At 43.6% G+C, this 19386-nt stretch overlaps 1 protein-coding gene and 1 pseudogene across 1 annotated transcript in view; one reads left to right on the top strand and one right to left on the bottom strand.

Moving 5' to 3' along the window:
• Positions 1-19386, bottom strand: part of LOC115208370 (E3 ubiquitin-protein ligase RNF182) — a 72299-nt gene that overhangs the window by 37348 nt on the left and 15565 nt on the right. The window lies entirely within an intron of this gene.
• LOC115147834 (probable ATP-dependent RNA helicase DDX27) lies at positions 814-18442 on the top strand (annotated as a pseudogene).

Raw genomic sequence — 19386 nt, 5'->3', positions numbered from 1 at the left:
GATGAGAAAATTAAAACAATTTAATCAATTTTAGAATAAGGCTGTAAAGTAAGAAAACGTGGAAAAGGTAAAGGGGTCTGAATACTTTCCAAATGCACTGCAGATAGGACCCATTATTTATGGACTGAATATATTTTCACCCAAAGATAATTGCTTTTTAAACGTAGAAATTCGGGGTCTTGTTCATTAGGCACCAAACAGAAGAAAAACAAACAGAGATGGAGTACCTGGACTTGTCCTATAAGAAATGATCATTTTTGTTTCTGTTGCAAAACATTTTAAAGCATTTTCCGTTGTGTGAATGAATACGGACAGATTTCAGACTTTCACTTGTTTTTTTTCTAGTGAAAAATAAGTGCATTCTTTGGCCTCCCGGGTGGCGCAGCGGTCTAAGGCACTGCATCGCAGTGCTGAGGAGCCACTACAGCCTTGTGTTCGATCCCAGGCTATGTCACAGCCAGCCGTGACTGGGAGCCCTATGGGACGGCGCACAATTGGCCCAGCGCTGTCCGGGTTTGGTTCGGGGAGATTTCCTTGGCTAATCGTGATCTAGCGACTCCTTATTGGCGGTCCGGGCGCCTGCAGGCTGACGTTGGACATGGTTTCCTTCGACACATTAGTGCGGCTGGCTTTCAGGTTAAGCAAGCAGTGTGTCAAGAAACAGTGCAGCTTGGCAGGTCATGTTTCAGAGGACGCATGCCTCTCCCGAGTCCGTTGGGGGGTTGCAGCGATGAGACAAGATTGTAACTACCAATTGGATATCATGAAATATTTTGTAATTTCCGCACCGTAAAAGTGTCCATAATTTGCAGGATGCTGGATGAGTACTTTGAGGAGCAGATGAAGGAGATCATCAGGATGTGTGCCTACCAGAGACAGACCATGCTCTTCTCTGCCACCATGAGCGAGGAAGTAAGGACACAACCTGTATTCCTTTATTATCACATTGGTCACCAAACCTGGTCTTGGGGAGCTACAGGGTGTGCAGGCTTTTGTTCCAGCTCAGCATTAACTCACCTGATTCGACTTGTCGCCGTCATCTTGATGATTGGCTGATGAGTTTAGTCATGTGTGGTAGTGTCTGGTGATGGTATGCCATTATGGTTTGTGTTGACAAATATGGAATATTGTTCAATTAGATTCTGATCATTGTTGCTTTGTTTTCCATTACTTTACCCTCCAGTGGCTGTATTGTTTATTGAAATGGTGTTATCTTTCTCTCTCTTTGTCCTCCAGGTGAAAGACTTGGCGTCGGTCTCTCTGAAGCAGCCAGTGCGTATCTTTGTGAAAAGCAACACAGACGTGGCGCCCTACAGGAGTTTGTCAGGATCCGACCAGCCAGGGAAGGAGACAAGGAGGCCGTTGTGGGCGGTGAGTTGTCTGGACAACTATCACAATCCAGTGCTGAGTTATTGTGAAGTAAAGTACAACATGTAGCAGAAAGTTTACTGCTCACCTTTTTCAACTTCGTCATTTTCCATTGAACAGAAATGGAAAACCATGAGGTTGAAAAAGGTGAACATTGAACTTTCTGATACATGTAGCAATCTTGACTAACTGTTTGTGTGTCACCAGTCTGTGCATGTGTGTCTCTTGTTGTGTCTCCTGCCTGTGTGTGTTTTGTGTTTGTCTCCTGTGTCTATGTCTGTGTCTCAGCCCTGCTGACACAGACGTTCCAGGACCACGTGATGGTGTTCACTCAGACTAAGAAGCAGGCCCACCGGATGCACATCCTCCTGGGCCTGATGGGGCTAAAGGTGGGGGAGCTGCACGGGAACCTGTCCCAGACCCAGAGACTGGAGAGCCTCAGGTACCTAGACACTTTCCAACTAACTGGTCTTTCACCTGGGCTTGCGCTGCTCCGCAAAGAATTACACTCTGTTTTTATTTACAACAATTGAACGTGTGGCTCATGCCCAAGAACACTTGATAAAGTGCTATGCAAAAGCTATGCATCCCGTGTAGCAGCTTAAAACCTACTCTTTTTGCGATGCCCCAGTGTAGCTCCCCTGTAACACTGTCAGTGTTACACACTATTACCTACTTACACACCGTTGCCTAATTTACACTATTGGACCAAATGAAGTCGAGCTGTAGTGAGCTGGCCTGGTTACGCATCCACCATAGTTGCGGCTGTCACGACTACTGCCGAGGGAGGTTCCTCTCCCTGTTCGGGTGGCGCTCGGCGGTTGTCGTCACCGGCCTACTAGCTGCCATCGATCCCTTTTTCGTTTTTCTGTTAGTTATGTCTTTGTGAGTTACACCTGTTTCCCATTAGTAATTAGTTTTATTATTTAAGCCCGCCTCTCCACCTGTTCTGTGTGCGGGCTTGTTACGTGTCATAACTTTGTATGTTTTGTGGTACATGTATTTTGGACTTCGGGGTTATTGTTTCGCCCTGTTGTGTTTGGACATATTTCCTCGGTTTTCAGTACTTATTAAATTACATATTGTACCAAACATTTTCCTGCTTCCTGCGCCTGACTCCACACCCACGAAGCCCAAAGTGTTACAGCGGCAACCGTGCTGAAAAGGACAATGTGAAATGAAACAACGTTCTGTGTGTTTTTTTTGTGTCAATCAGGCATTTGACATTGCTAAAATAATAAGTATGCATAATACATACCCAGCCATCTTTTCCCAGAAATTAATTGAGTAGCTGGTGCAAGATTTTTGTTCTGTTGTGCTGAGATAAGTGAGTAGTGGTCAGGGTGGGAAATACATTTTTGGGTCAGACAGCAAAAAAATCTACCAGCAACTCAATATTTACCAGCCAAAATATATAATTTTACATACATATTTTTTTTAATCAATGGATGAGCATGCTTTGTAATGTTTCTAAAGCAAAAATGTATTACTAATATGTATTACATTCTCAATCAAGCACAAACATTTCAGCTGCCCCTTTAAAGGATGGGACGTTACCGTGGTAACTGGGCACACTCTTGTCTTCCTAGCAGCAAACTCAAACTAACATTGAAAAACAACCTAGTGTGTGAACAAAACTATGTAACTGGCCAAGAAACACAAGGACAAAGTCACACTTTAGTAGCTTTTCTTGTCAATTGTGACCAACTTCTACAGTTCCCAAATGCTCTGTGTGACTACCCACCAACATGGCTAATGAAATAGTCATTCTTACCCACCAATGACAAAATCTGCCCGCGTTTGGCGGGTGTTCATTTTCCACCCTACTAGTGGCTATAGTTTATATCAAAGCTGCCCTTCACTGTAGAAATGAACCATTTCTCCTCAGATGATCAACTTGACCATGCCGAGGAAGCCATTTTCAGATTGAGATGCACCCGCTAACATTGTCGTTCTCCTCCACAGGTGATCAACTTCACCATGCCCAACACGGTGGAGCACTACGTTCACAGGGTGGGCCGCACGGCCTGAGCCGGCATGGTGGGTTGCTCTGTGTCCCTGGTGGGCGAGACAGAGAGGAAGATGCTCAAGGACATTTTCAGGAAGGCCAAGATCCCCTGTGAAAGCCCATGTCCTGCCACATGGAGTAAATGGTGTATTGTCTATATCTTTAATAGGCAGTTCAAAGATGAGCAGATTGACATCCTGGTGGCCACTGACGTTGCGGCTAGAGGTCTGGATATCGACGGAGTCAAGACGGTAAGGGCTCAATAAAGTGTTTGTTTATGTGCTAGGAAATGTAAATGTAATCCCCCAAAAACATTTCCAAGGCATTTCAGCCTTGCCACAAAAGGACCAGCTGACATCATGTCAGTGATTCTCTCATTAACACAGGTGTTGAGTGTTGACGAAGACAATGTTGGAGATCACTCTATCATGCTGATTGAGTTCGAATAACAGCCTGGAAGCGTCAAAAGGAGGGTGCTAGGAATCATTGTTCTTCCTCTGTCAACCATGGTTACCTGCAAGGAAACACGTGCCGTCATCATTGCTTTGCACAAAAAGGGCTTCACAGGCAAGGATATTGCTGCCAGTAAGATTGCACCTAAATCAACCATTTATCGGATAGTTAAGAACTTCAAGGAGAGCGGTTCAATTGTTGTGAAGAAGGCTTCAGGGCGCCCAAGAAAGTCTAGCAAGCACCAGGACTGTCTCCTAAAGTTGATTCAGCTGCGGGATTGGGGCACCGCCAGTACAGAGCTTGCTCAGTGAGGCGAAGACCTTTGGAGGATGGCCTGGTGTAAATAAGGGCAGCAAAGAAGCCACTTCTCTCCAGGAAAAACATCAGGGACAGACTGATATTCTGCAAAAGGTACAGGGATTGGACTGCTGAGGACTGGGGTAAAGTCATTTTCTCTGATGAATCCCCTTTCCGATTGTTTGGGGCAACTGTTAAATAAATGTCTCATGAAGCCAATACGGTTGGTTTCTCCACTGTATAGTTTGGGTGAACAGGGTGAACAGTGCAATGCTTCAGAGGTTAAGAGCTGTGTGAGGGTGAATGTTTGTCCGGAGAAGACAAGGTGAGCGCTACCATCAGTCCTGTGTCAAGCCAACAGTAAAGCATCCTGAGACCATTCATGTGTGGGGTTGCTTCTCAGCCAAGGGAGTGGGCTCACTCACAATTTTGCCTAAGAACACAGCCATGAATAAAGAATGGTACCAACACATCCTCCGAGAGCAACTTCTCCCAACCATCCAGGAACAGTTTGGTGACGACCAATGCCTTTTTCAGCATGATGGAGCACCTTGCCATAAGGCAAAAGTGATAACTAAGTGGCTCGGGGAACAAAACATCGATATTTTGGGTCCATGGTCAGGAAACTCCTCAGACCTTAATCCCATTGAGAACTTCTGGTCAATCCTCAAGCGGCGGGTGGCAAACAAAAATCCACAAATTCTGACAAACTCCAAGCATTGATTATGCAAGAATGGGCTGCCATCAGTCAGGATGTGGCCCTGAAGTTAATTGACAGCATGCCAGGGCGGATTGCAGAGGTCTTGAAAAAGAAGGGTCAACACTGCAAATATTGACTCTTTGCATCAACTTCATGTAATTGTCGATAAAAGCCTTTGACACTTATGAAATGCTTGTAATTATACTTCAGTATTCCATAGTAACATCTGACAAAAATATCTAAAGACACTGAAACAGCAAATTTTGTGAAAATTAATATTTGTGTCATTCTCAAAACTTTTGACCCCGACTGTAGTCCTCCAAAGTTGTACAATTTGATGTTATTCTTAAAGTATTATTCAATTTGATGACAACAAGTTAAATTTATTTTTTTTCTTTCTGGTTGTGCTTTTTTTGATGACTGAGCTGTTCTCTCTCTCCGTCATAGGTGATTTTAAAGTTCTGAGACCTGATTGAGAAGCTGGAGAAGGACGTGTGAGAGGGCCATGGCCTACACGGAGGCTCAGGTTAAAAGCAGCATATTGTGTGTATTCAAATAGATGGTAGTGTGTTCCTGTGGTCATATGTGTGTATGTGTATTTTGTGTGTGTGTGTGTGTGTGTGCGCACGTGTCATTCAGATCAGTGTGGCACAGAAGCAGCTAGCACAGAACGCAGACGAGACAGACCCCCAGAGGACGTGGTTCCAAATGCACGATGAGCGCAAGAAAGACTGCAGTGAGTACCACAGACCAACACTTATTATAGGCTTGCCAACCTCCCTACCATGTTCCTCGCTGCTACTAGATGGCATCTTCATATCACAACATCCTGCCCTTTCGATGTTATATATACAGTACATGCAGTGCATTACCATGGACAGCATAGCTCATCTCACTGCAACCAATGCCCACGACCTCAACTACAGCTCAACTAAAACAGGCCCTTGACTAAGACCCAGCTATGGTCAGCACTTTGTTGGTCTCTCTTGTATGTACATTGAAATTAGCCTTTTGAGGCTTAACTGTCTGTGTGCAGATGTATCTGTTTTCTTTGAGCCGCTCTCTCCACTGGCTTCCATTTGAAGCTCGCATCCGCTACAAGTCCATGGTGCTTGCCTACGGAGCTGTGAGGGGAACGGCACCTCCGTACCTTCAGGCTCTGATCAGGCCCTACACCCAAACAAGGGCACTGCGTTCATCCACCTCTGGCCTGCTCGCCTCCCTACCTCTGAGGAAGCACAGTTCCCGCTCAGCCCAGTCAAAACTGTTCGCTGCTCTGGCACCCCAATGGTGGAACAAGCTCCCTCACGACGCCAGGACAGCGGAGTCAATCACCACCTTCCGGAGACACCTGAAACCCCACCTCTTTAAGGAATACCTGGGATAGGATAAAGTAATCCTTCTAACCCCCCCCCCCCAAAAGATTTAGATGCACTATTGTAAAGTGGTTGTTCCACTGGATATCATAAGGTGAATGCACCAATTTGTAAGTCGCTCTGGATAAGAGCGTCTGCTAAATGACTTAAATGTAAATGTAAATGTTGTAAAGCCCAAAGGCAGCAAAAAGCTCTATCTGCATAATTCATGATTTAACTTTATTTCACCTTTGTTTCTGCCAGTGACCAAAGCTCTGGCGGACTTTGACTTGGCCCTAAGGGGAAAGAAGAGTGAGAAGTTCATCAAAGAGGGGAAAAGGAAAGATTTATCGGTACGAGTGCTCATATTAGTTCTCTGTTTGACTGGTACCATGTTTCAATTTTGTATGTTTTTTTCCAAGATTTCTGTCTTTTTTTCTGTATAATTAAAATTAATGTTAACAGAATTCCCCATCAACGGTGTTTCCACTCAGGAATATTTTACTTAATCATTTACATACTTTATAGCATCAAAACCATTACATTTGACTACCGTAATTTCCGGACTATTAAGCGCACCTGAATATAAGCCGCACCCACTGAATTAAAAAATATATATTATTTTGAACATAAATAAGCCGCACATGTCTATAAGCCGCAGGTGCCTACTGGTACATTGAAACAAATGAACTTTAAATTGGCTTTAACGAGACACGGCTTGTAACAAAAATAAATAGGCTTTAACCAACCATGCTATTTTTTTTTTTTTGCGTTGTTCGTAACTTGTTTTGTACATAATGTTGCTGCTACCGTCTCTTATGACCAAAAAGAGCTTCTGGACATCAGAACTGGGATTACTCAGCTCAAATTGGACAAAGAGTTCTTCTTCAATGAGTCGGACGGGAGAGATACACTACTACAGACACCCGACCAGGCCCAGATCGCCGTGATTCGATGGAAAAGGAAATGGAGGTTTCGCGGAAAGAGATCAGGGTGCCTTGTTAGGATCAGACAACAAGTGGCTAATCTGCCCTTGCCTTCCATCCTGCTAGCTAATGTTCAATCGCTGGAAAATAAATGGGACGAACTGAAAGCACGTATATCCTACCAACAGGACATTAAAAACTGTAATATCCTATGTTTCACCGAGTCGTGGCTGAACGACGACATTAAGAACATACAGCTGGCGGGTTGTACACTCTATCGGCAGGATAGAACAGAAGCCTCTGGTAAGACACGGGGCAGGGGCCTATGCATGTATGTAAACAACAGCTGGTGCACAACATCTAAGGAAGTCTCAAGGTTTTACTCGCCTGAGACAGAGTATCTCATGATAAGCTGTAGACCACACTATCTACCAAGAGAGTTTTCATCTGTATTTTTCGTAGCTGTCTACATACCACCACAGACTGAGGCTGGCACTAAAACCCCAATCAATGAGCTGTATTCTGCCATAAGCAAACAGGAAAACGTTCATCCAGAGGCGGCGCTCCTAGTGGCCGGGGAATTTAATGGAGGGAAACTTATTATATCAGTTTTACCTAATTTCTATCAGCATATTAAATGGGCAACCAGAGAGAAATAAATTCTAGACCACTTTTACTCCACACACAGCGATGCGTACAAAGGTCTCCCTCGCCCTCCATTTGTCAAATCTGACCATAACGCTATCCTCCTGATTCCTGCTTACAAGCTAAATTTTAAGCAGGAAGCACCTGTGACTTGATCTATAAAAAAAGTGGTCAGATGAAGCAGATGTTAAACTACAGGACTGTTTTGCTAGCACAGACTGGAAAATGTTCTGGGATTCTTCCCATTGCATTGAGGAGTACACCACATCAGTCACTGGCTTAGTCAATAAGTGCATCGAGGATGTCCTCCCCACAGTGACTGTTTAAAAAAATATATTTCACCTTATTTCACCTTATATGTCACCTTTATTTAACCAGGTAGGCTAGCTGGTTTGCAATTTGCAACTGTGACCTGGCCAAGATAAAGCAAAGCAGTTTGACACATTCAACAACATAGAGTTACACATGGAATAAACAAACATGCAACCAATAATACAGTAGGAAAATCTATATACAGCATGTGCAAATGAGTTAGGATAAGAGAGGTAAGGCAATAAATAGGCCATGGTGGCAAAGTAATTACAATATAGCAAATAAACACTAGAATGGTAGGATGTGCAGATGAATGTGCAAGTTGAGATACTGGGGTGCAAAGGAGCAAGATAAATAAATAAATACAGTATGGGGATGAGGTAGATTGGATGAGCTATTTACAGATGAGCTATGTACAAGTGCAGTGATCTGTGAGCTGCTCTGACAGCTGGTGCTTAAAGCTAATGAGGGAGGTAAGAGTCTCCAGCTTCAGAGATTTTTGCAGTTCGTTCCAGTCATTGGCAGGAGAGGCGGCCAAAGGAAGAATTCACTTTGGGGGTGACCAGTGAGATATGCGTGCTACGGGTGGGTGCTGCTATGGTGACCAGTGAGCTGAGATAAGGTGCGGCTTTGCCTAGCAGAGACTTGTAGATGACCTGGAGCCAGTGGGTTTGGCAACGAGTATGAAGCGAGGGCCAGCCAACGAGAGCATACAGGTTGCAGTGGTGGGTCGTATATGGGGCTTTGGTGACAGAATGGATGGCACTATGATAGACTGCATCCAATTAGTTGAGTAGAGTGTTGGAGGCTATTTTGTAAATGACATTGCCAAAGTCGAGGATCGGTAGGATGGTCAGTTTTACGAGGGTATGTTTGGCAGCATGAGTGAAGGATGCTTTGTTGCGAAATAGGAAGCCGATTCTAGATTTAATTTTGGATTGGAGATGTTTAATGTGAGTCTGGAAGGAGAGTTCACAGTCTAACCAGACACCTAGGTATTTGTAGTTGTCCATATGTTCTAAGTCAAAACAGTCCAGAGTAGTGATGCTGGACAGGCGGGCAGCGATCGGTTGAAGAGCATGCATTTAGTTTTACTTGCATTTAAGAGCAGTTGGAGGCCACGGAAGGAGAGTTGTATGGCATTGAAGCTCATCTGGAGCTTAGTTAACATAGTGTCCAACGAAGGGCCAGAGGTATACAGAATGGTGTCATCTGCGTAGAGGTGGATCAAAAAATCACCAGCAGCGAGAGCGACATCTGTACGTACATACCCCAACCAGAAGCCATGGATTACAGGCAACATTTGCACTGAGCTAAAGGGTAGAGGTGCGCTTTTAAGGAGCGGGACTCTAACCTGGAAGCTTATAAGAAATCCCGCTATGCCCTCTGACGACCCATCAAACAGGAAAAGCATCAATACAGAAGAAAGATTGAATGCACTACACTGGCTCCGATGCTCGTCGGATGCGGTAGGGCTTGCAAACTGTTACAGACTACAAAGGGAAGCACAGCTGAGAGCTGCCTAGTGACACGAGCCTACCAGACGAGCTAAATAACTTCTATACTCGCTTCGAGGCAAGCAACACTGAAACATGCATGAGAGCATCAGCTGTTCCGGACGACTGTTTGATCACGCTTGCCGCAGCCGATGTAAGACCTTTAAAACCTGTTGGGGATAGGGGGCAGTATTGAGAATTTTGGAAAAAATATGTGCCCATTTTTAACTGCCTCCTACACCAACTCAGAAGCTAGAATATGCATATTATTGTTCAGGTTTGGATAGAAAACACTCTGAATTTTCTAAAACTGTTTGAATGGTGTCTGTGAGTTTAACAGAACTCCTATGGCAGGCAAAAACCTGACAAGGTTTCAAGCAGGAAGTACCCTGTCTGACAAGGAGTCGTGCGTCTTGCATCTGTTTATTGAAAAGTAAGGATCTTAGCTGTAACGTGACAATTCCCAGGGCTCCGATAGGCTCTCAGAACCCGGGAAATACCTGAAGGTTGACGAGGGAGCCTCAGGCTGAAACACATTATCGGCTTTGGTAAGTGGCGGCTCAGAGGACCTTTGAATGAGGCGCGTGCACGATTCGCTCCTGAGGAGAAATTTAATTCGGCTGTTTAGGCTCAATGCATATTCCCGGTCGGAATATTATCCCTTTTCTACGAGATAAATGGCATAAAAATTGGTTTTAAACAGCGGTTGACATGCTTCGAAGTACGGTAATGGAATATTTAGACATTTTTTGTCACGCCAATGCGCAAGACCGTGATGAAGCATTCTGATAGTGTCTAGAACTCACGAACAAAACGTCGCTGTTTGGATATAACGATGGATTATTTGGGACCAAACCAACATTTGTTATTGAAGTAGAAGTTCTGGCAGTGTATTCTGACGAAGAACAAGCAAGGTAAGAACATTTTTCTTATAGGAAATGTGATTTTGGTGGAGGCTGACCTAGGTGGGTGTCTAAATAGCTAGCCCTGTGATGCCGGGCTATGTACTTAGATTATTGCAAAATGTGCTTCATCCGAAAAGCTATTTTAAAATCGGACATATCGAGTGCATAGAGGAGTAATGTATCTATAATTCTTAAAATAATTGTTATGCTTTTTGTGAACGTTTATCGTGAGTAATTTAGCAAACTGTTAGTAAATTCCCCGGAAGTTTGCGGGGGTTATGCTAGTTCTGAACGTCACATGCTAATGTAAAAAGCTTTTTTTTATATATAAATATGAACTTGATTGAACAGACATGCATGTATTGTATAACACAATGTCCTAGGTGTGTCATCTGATGAAGATCATAAAAGGTTAGTGCTGCATTTAGCTGTGGTTTGGGTTTATGTGACATGATATGCTAGCTTGAAAAATGGGTGTCTGATTATTTCTGGCTGGGTACTCTGCTGACATAATCTAATGTTTTGCTTTCGTTGTAAAGCCTTTTTGAAATCGGACAGTGGGGTTAGATTAACGAGATTCTTGTCTTTAAATAGCTGTAAAATAGTCATATGTTTGAGAAATTGAAGTAATAGTATTTCTAACGATTCAAAAATCGCGCCACTGGATTTCAGTGGCTGTTACGTAGGTGGGACGAGTTCGTCCCACATGCGCCAGAGAGGTTAAACAGGTCAACATTCACAAGGCCGCAGGGCCAGACAGATTACCAGGACGTGTACTTGAACCTGACCGTGTGGTGCCAGGACAACAACCTCTCCCTCAATGTGATCAAGACTAAGGAAATGATTGTGGACTACAGGAAAAGGAGGACTGATCGTGCCCCCATTCTCATCAATGGGGCTGTAGTGGAGCAGGTTGAGTGCTTCAAGTTCCTTGGCATCCACATCACCAACAAACTATCATGATCCAAGCACACCAAGACAGTCGTGAAAAGGGCACGACAAACCCATCCCCCTCAGAAGACTGAAAATATTTGGCATGGGTCCTCAGATCCTCAAAATGTTTTACAGCTTCACCATCGAGAGCATCCTGACGGGTTGCAATCACTGCCTGGTATGGCAACTGCTCGTCCTCCGACCGCAAGGCACTACAGAGGGTAGTGCGTACGGCCCAGTACATCAACGGGGCCAAGCTTCCTGCCATCCAGGACCTCTATACCAGGTGGTGTCAGAGGAAGGCCCTAAAAATTGTCAAAGACTAGGCACCCTAGTCATAGACTGTTCTCTCTGCTACCGCATGGCAAGCGGTACCGGAGCACCAAATCTAGGTCCAATAGGCTTCTAAACAGCTTCTACCCCAAGCCATAACACTCCTGACCAGCTAATCAAAGGGCTACCCAGACTATTTGCATTGCCCCCCACTCTTCTATGCTGCTGCTACTCTCTGTTATTAACTATATAAAGTCACTTTAATAACTCTACCTACATGTACATTATGTCACACCCTGATCTGTTTCACCTATCCATGTGATTGTCTCCACCCCCTCCAGGTATCACTTATTTTCCCTGGTGTATTTATCCCTGTGTTTCCTGTCTCTCTGTGCCAGTTCGTCTTGTTTTGTCAAACAGCGTGTTTTTCCTGTGCTCCTGCTGTCACGTCCTGACCAGTAAAAGGGGTTATTTGTTATTGTAGTTTGGTCAGGGCGTGGCAGGGGGTGTTTGTTTTGTGTGTTTTAGGTTTTGTTCTATGTTATTCTATTTCTATGTGTTTATCTAGTTTTTCTATTTCTATGTTGGGGTTTTGGAACAACCTCCAATTAGAGTCAGCTGGTTGTCGTTGCCTCTAATTGGAGGCCATATTTAAGTGGGTTAGTTTTCTCTTGTGTTTGTGGGTGGTTGTTCCTTGTATAGTCTGAGCACCTTACGGGACTGGTTTCGTTGTTTGTTTTGTGTAAGTGGTTTGTTGTTTTTCCTTCAAATAAAATTAGATGATAAATATACCCGCTACAGTTTGGTCCACTCCAAACGATGAACATTACACCTGCTTTTTCTTATCTCTCTTTTTCTAGTCCTCCTAGTTTTGACCCTTGCCTGCCCTGACTTTGTACCCACCTGCCTAACTATTCTGCCTGTCCTGACTTCGAGATTGCCTTCCACTCTGTATCTCCTGGACTCTGACCTTGTAATGAACATTTTGCCTGTACACGACCATTCTCTTGCCTGCCCCTTGGATACTAATAAATATCAGAGACTCAAATCATCTGCCTCCCGTGTCCGCATCTGGGTCTCGCCTTGTGCCCTTATAGTACGAACTGGCCATGATAGACCCAGCAGACTTGGACCGGCTTCGCCACGCTGTCTCCCTGAGACTACTGAACCTTTTGGAATGGCTTTGTTCAATGTGTACTGTGTACATGTGCACTGTAGTAATCTTTTGAAATGTTTGTTCTGTTTCAGGTTTAGGAGAAAGTAAGGGTCATATCGATGGAAAAATGACAAGACAAGCAGTTTGGATGGATCTATTCACCTTCAGTGTATTTTTTCATTGACGTTAAAAGTTTCTTTCTTCATAAAGCAGTGCTTTCCCACTTTTCAGTGAGGGCATGATAAAAAGACACTCACACAGGTTGTGTGGTTGCGGTGTATAACCATACCAGGGTTTCATGTAACCTGTTGAAGCCTCACTTCAAAAATACGGTGCTGAGAAAAATGGCCTCTGTGTTAATGAAGATGTCAATTTTATAAAGGTTTAATCTGTATTATTGTGAGATGGGTTTTCGAATGGCCATCAACATCCTTGCAGCAGTGAAATCCATGTAGGTATTATCTTGGTTATAGCTGCAATAATTGGTATCAATAAAGTACAAAACGGTGACGCATGGCCTGTTTTAAATGCTGAAACAACTAGCCCGCTATAACCTCCGCCCCATGCTCAACACAGAGAAAAAGATACGGCTGGGTGGACGGGTTTAGCCCACTGCATTGGCTATCTTCCAAGGTCTTCATGATTAGACATACTGATGAAAGAAGAGTACACCTTAGTATTGCTCAATATCAACCTATAGGGCTTCAACTAGGGGTTCCGGACGTGGATTCTCAATCCTCCAAACCCGTGGTGATATAAAATACTAGCGATAGCGATATTACTGTGCAACGTAGACATTGTACTTTCTACTGAAATTGCAAAACAATTTGTTATGAACGTTTCAACCATTGAGAATGATAAGCCTCTAGTGGCCAAAAGGCAGTTTTAGCATGGGCAGCGCCATTGAGGGCTTCCACCATGCTTCTGCCATTTTAAAGTAGTCAACTGGGTGGGGATTCCTATGGGTTCAAATGATATTTTATTTGTCACATTCACCGAGTACAATTAACGTGAAATGCTTACTTACGAAATTAATGAGGCTATATACAAGGGGTACCGAGACAATGTGCAGGGGTACGGGTTTGTCGAAGTAATTGAGCGGTGGAGGCTCCTCAGAGGAGGAAGGGGAGGACCATCCTCAGTGAATTTCATAAAAATAAAGATCTAAAAGTTATCCTTTTTAGATAAAACTATACTAAATATATTCATGTCACCAAATAATTGATTAAAACACTGTTTTGCAATGAAGGTGGACAGTAGCCTCAGCAGCACTCCGTAGGCTAGCACCATGGTGTAGCCGGAGGACAGTTCGCTTCTGTCCTCTGGGTACATTGACTTCCAATAGAAATTGTTGCTAATTCATTAAAAATAAAAACCTTGATAACATACAGTACCAGTCAAAAGTTTGGACACCTACTCATTCAAGGGTTTTTCTACTATTTTATACATTGAAGAATAATAGTGAAGATATCAAAACTAGGAAATAACACATATGGAATCATGTAGCAACCAAAAAAGTGTTAAACAAATCAAAATATGTTTTAGATTTTAGATTCTTCAAAGTAGCCACCCTTCGCCTTGATGACAGCTTTGCACACTCTTGGCATTCTCTCAACCAGCTTCATGAGGAATGCTTTTCCAACAGTCTTGAAGGAGTTCCCACATATGCTGAGCACTTGTTGGCTGCTTTTCCTTTATTCTGCGATCTAACTCATCCCAAACCATCTCAATTGGGTTGAGGTCGGGTGATTGTGGAGGACAGGTCATCAGATGCAGCACTCTCATCACTCTCATTCTTGGTCAAATAGCCCTTATACAGCCTGGAGGTATGTTTTGGGTCATTGTCCTGTTGAAAAACAAATGATAGTCCCACCATGCGCAAACCAGATCGCTGCAGAGTGCTGTGGTACCATGCTGGTTAAGTGTGCCTTGAATTCTAAATCAATCACAGACAGTGTCACAGCAAAGCACCATCACACCTCCTCCTCCATGCTTCACGGTGGTAACTACACATTCGGAGATAATCCGTTCACCTACTCTGCGTCTCACTGAGACATAGCGGTTGGAACAAAAAAATCTCAAATTTGGACTCCTCAGACCGAAGGACAGATTTCCACAGGTCTATTTTCCATTGCTCGTGTTTCTTGGCCCAAGCAAGTCTCTTATTATTGGTGTCCTTTAATAGTAGTTTCTTTGCAGCAATTTGACCATAAAGGCCTGATTAATGCCGTCTCCTCTGATCAGTTGATGTTGAGATGTGTCTGTTACTTGAACTCTATTAAGCATTTATTTGGACTGCAATTTGAGGTGCAGTTAACTCTAATGAACGTATCCTCTGCAGCAGAGGTAACTCTGGGTCTTCCTTTTGTGTGGCGGGTCTCATGAGAACCAGTTTCATCATAGCGCTTGATGGTTTTTACGACTGCACTTGAAGAAACCTTCAAAGTTCTTGAAATTTTCCGTATTCCTGACCTTCATGTCTTAAAGTAATGATGGACTGTCGTTTCTCTTTGCTTATTTGAGCTGTTCTTGCCATAATATGGATTTGGTCTTTTACCAAATAGGGCTATCTTCTGTACACCACCCCTACCTTGTCACAACACAAATGATTGGCTCAAACGCATTAAGAAGGAAAGAAATTCCACAGATGCACACCTGTTAATTTAAATGCATTCCAGGTGACTGCATCATGAAGTTGGTTGAGAGAATGCCAAGAGTGTGCAAAGCTGCCATCAAGGCAAAGGGTGGCTACTTTGAAGAATCTCAAATATAAAATATATTTTGATTTGTTGAACACTTTTTGTTTACTACATGATTCCATATATGTTATTTCATAGTTTGGATAATTTCACTATTCTACAATGTAGAAAATAGTAAAAATAAAAAACCCTTGAATGAGTAGGTGTCCACACTTTTGACTGGTACTATATATGCTTGTCAACAACAGTCAGTGTTTATTAATATTATATATATTTTTTACCTGCACCCTAATCTGACTGACTGTTACCATCAATCAAATGCTTTTTAACAACTGATCACGGTGTGGTGGGGGGACTAAATAGCCTATCTAGAACTGCTAAAAAGTTGTCATGACGTGCGGGCCTCTCTCACTCACGTGATTCATCCAATAGTGGATTAAGCTGCCTGCTGCAGCCCTCTGAACACACACACACCTCCCCACAGCCTGATAGTCAGCAGCAGCAGGTCACAGTGAAATATATATAAGCCTATATTTTTTTTAAATGTAACAAGGCAAGTCAGTTAAGAACACATTCTAATTTACAATGACAGCCTACTGGGGAACAGTGGGTTAACTGCCTTGTTTAGGGTTGGAAGGACAGAATGACCTCATCAGGTCAGGAATTCGATCCAGAAACCTTTCAGTTACTGGCCCAACGTTCTAACCACTAGGCTACCTGCCATGGCGGCAGCAATGCAACTTAGAAGTAGCCCAAAAACCTGCAACCCGCGACCAATACATTTTCATCCACGACATCGTTTTCAAAGTAGACCAATTTCGGGAAAACCTAGAACATGGCAACCGTGTGCGTACTTGACGTATAGCAAATGTTTATAACTAACCCAAGACAGACCACAGCCTGCCATTCCCATGGGAACAAATGAGTCATAGGGCAGAACAAGCTGGGAGGGGGGCGGAGCCAAGAACGAGCTAGCTAGCGGGACCCTGCTTGCTCCTTGTAGCATGTATTTGCATATTTCTGTTAGGGAACGCCTTCGCTGTGCTAAAACTCACTTTGTCCTTGTGCTCCTAAACAACAACTTTTTATAAACGTTTACAAAGGATACAGTCTACAAAACTTAATTCACTCTGTTCGTAGCAGATTCTAGTTTTGGGAATAGAAAACTGTATTGACATCAAATATTTAATCAATGAGAACATTTGCAGAATGGCCTGGGATTACTCTCACCATCATATTTACTATTTTTTTGAAAATGTAATTTAACCTTTATTTAAAAAGGCAAGTCAGTTAAGAACAAATTATTATTTACAATGATGGACTACACCAGCCAAACCCTGATGATGCTGGGCCAATTGTGCACCACCCTATGGGACTCCAAACCACAGCCAGTTGTGATACAGCCTGGATTTGAACCAGGGTGTCTGTAGTGACGCCTCTAGCACTGAGATGCAGAGCCTTAGACCGCTGCGCCACCCGGGAGCCCTCTTAGTACTAAGCAGAACCGCTAAGCAGATGCTTCACATTTATACATCCAGTGAAATATCTGCCTCATTGTTCTATTTGTGGTATAGGCTTTGTTGGCATTTAAAGCGCACTTCCGACTTTTCTATCACTAAATCCTATTACGAGTTTCAAGTGTGATAAAACGAATACGACGAGTTCGGCACACGCCTACTGTATATTGCCGCATTCAAAACAACTGGGAACTCCGAAAAATACGAGGTCAATTCATGACTTCAGTGATTTTCAGGTCAGAAATTCAGAGCGCTAGAAAGAGGCCAGAATCCCGAGTTGAAATTCCAAGTTGTGTGACCGTTCAAATCGATTTTTCCCAGACAGAAGCAATTTATTTCCCGAGTTCCCAGTTATTTTTTCGAACACTCGGAAGTCGAACATTTCCGACTTCCCACTGGAACGCAGCATATCATTTGGAAAACGAAACTAACAGGAAACGGCCAGGGCCCATTTGAAGAGCGCCTCATGGAATCAGTGTTGCCAACTATTTTTATGTGAGAATCGCTATTGGCTCCTTGATTTGAAGCTAGATTACGTTTCGATGCCGCGACGACATCACAACACCAATTTGGTTTGCTGTCGCACGACCGCTGGACGAAAAAGGTATTCAAATGTATGCAATCACTACTGTAACTCGCTCTGGATAAGAGGGTCTGCTAAGTAGTACATTTTTGCCCGACGTTAAGCTGTGAAGCTGTGAAGCTGGCCACAATAAGGATTATTTTGCCACAATAGCGGAATTTGCGTGTTGCCTTCAAAATAAAAGTTCCCAATTGAAAGTGATTCCAACGGCAAATAGTAGAATCATGTCATATTTGAACTAGACGATGATAGTCAAGGTCAGAATATTGTTACATAAATTCAACAAAAGTCAATAACTAGATAATTTGACAAAAAAAAGATATTGAAATTGCACTGTTGATGAGACTTTAGAATAGCATTGGGGGCATACTTATATACACTATACAGCCGCCCTAACCTATGGATGTTGGACCCATGAAATGGGGTATCAGCCTACTTCGTGATACTCACAGAACACAACTATGTAGAGTTTACACAAATATTAGCATCTTAGTGTAACAGTCTTATTTCCATCCCTCGCTTTGCCCCAATCTGGGCTCGAACCAGGGACCCTCTAACAAATCGACAACATTCACGCTCGAAGCATCGTTACCTGTCGCTCCACAAAAGCTGTGGTCCTTGCTGAACAAGGGAAACAACTACTTCAAGGTCTCAGATCGAGTGACGTCGCCAACTGAAACACTGCTAGCATGCACCGCTAACTAGCTAGCCATTTCACACTGGTTAGCCTCACAACCCTTTGACCTCCTGCAATAAGAGCTAAGATGCTACTATTTGTGTAAACTCTACACAGTTGTGTTCTGTGAGTGTCACTGAGTAGGCTGATCTCCCATTTAATGGGTGCAACATCCACAGGCTGTACAGTGCTATAATACAGTTCAAACGGCCCAAAACAAACCAATGAGAATTATTCTCAAGCTCAGCTCTAGGACAGCATTGGTCCTAATAATTTCAGGGAACTGAACAAACTGTTGATGGTCATGGCCTTGCCCCCAGTTAGCTGTCTGGTTATTTTAATTTCATTAGAGGCTCAAGCCATGGATTACAGGCAACATCTGCACTGAGCTGAGCTAAAGGGTAGAGCTGCCACTTTCAAGGAGCAGGACTCTTTTATTTAACTAGGTAAGTCAGTTAAGAACAAATCCTTATTTTTAATGACAACCTAGGAACAGTGGGTTAACTACCTTCTTCAGGAGCAGAACGACAGGTTTGTACCTTGTCAGCTCAGGGATTCGAACTTGCAACCTTTCGGTTACTAGCCCAACACTCTGGCCACTAGGCTACCCTGCCGTCCCAAGCTCTAACCCGGAAGCTTATAAGAAATCCTGCTATGCCCTCCGACGAACCATCAAACAGGCAAAGCGTCAATACAGGGCGAAGATTGAATAGTACTACACCGGCTCCGACGCTCGTTGGATGTGGCAGGGCTTGCAAACTATTACAGACTACAAAGGGAAGCACTGCCGCAAGCTGCCCAGTGACACGAGCCAACCAGACGAGCTGAATTATTTCTATGCTCGATTCGAGGCAACTAGCACTGAAACATGCTTGAGAGCATCAGCTGTTCCAGACGACCGTGCGATCACGCTCTCCATAGCTGATGTGAGTAAGACCTTTAAACAGGTCAACAATCATGGGCCGTAGGGCCAGACAGATTACCAGGACATGTACTCTGAGTATGCACTGACCAACAGGCAAGTTTCAACCTGTCCCTGACTGAGTCTGAAATACCAACATGTTTCAAGCAGACCACCATAGTC

The sequence above is a fragment of the Salmo trutta genome, chromosome 14 (assembly GCF_901001165.1).
Source record: "Salmo trutta chromosome 14, fSalTru1.1, whole genome shotgun sequence".
NCBI lineage: Eukaryota > Metazoa > Chordata > Actinopteri > Salmoniformes > Salmonidae > Salmo > Salmo trutta.
The sequence above is the reverse complement of the archived record's forward strand: the minus strand, read 5'-3'. Positions and strand labels throughout refer to the sequence as shown.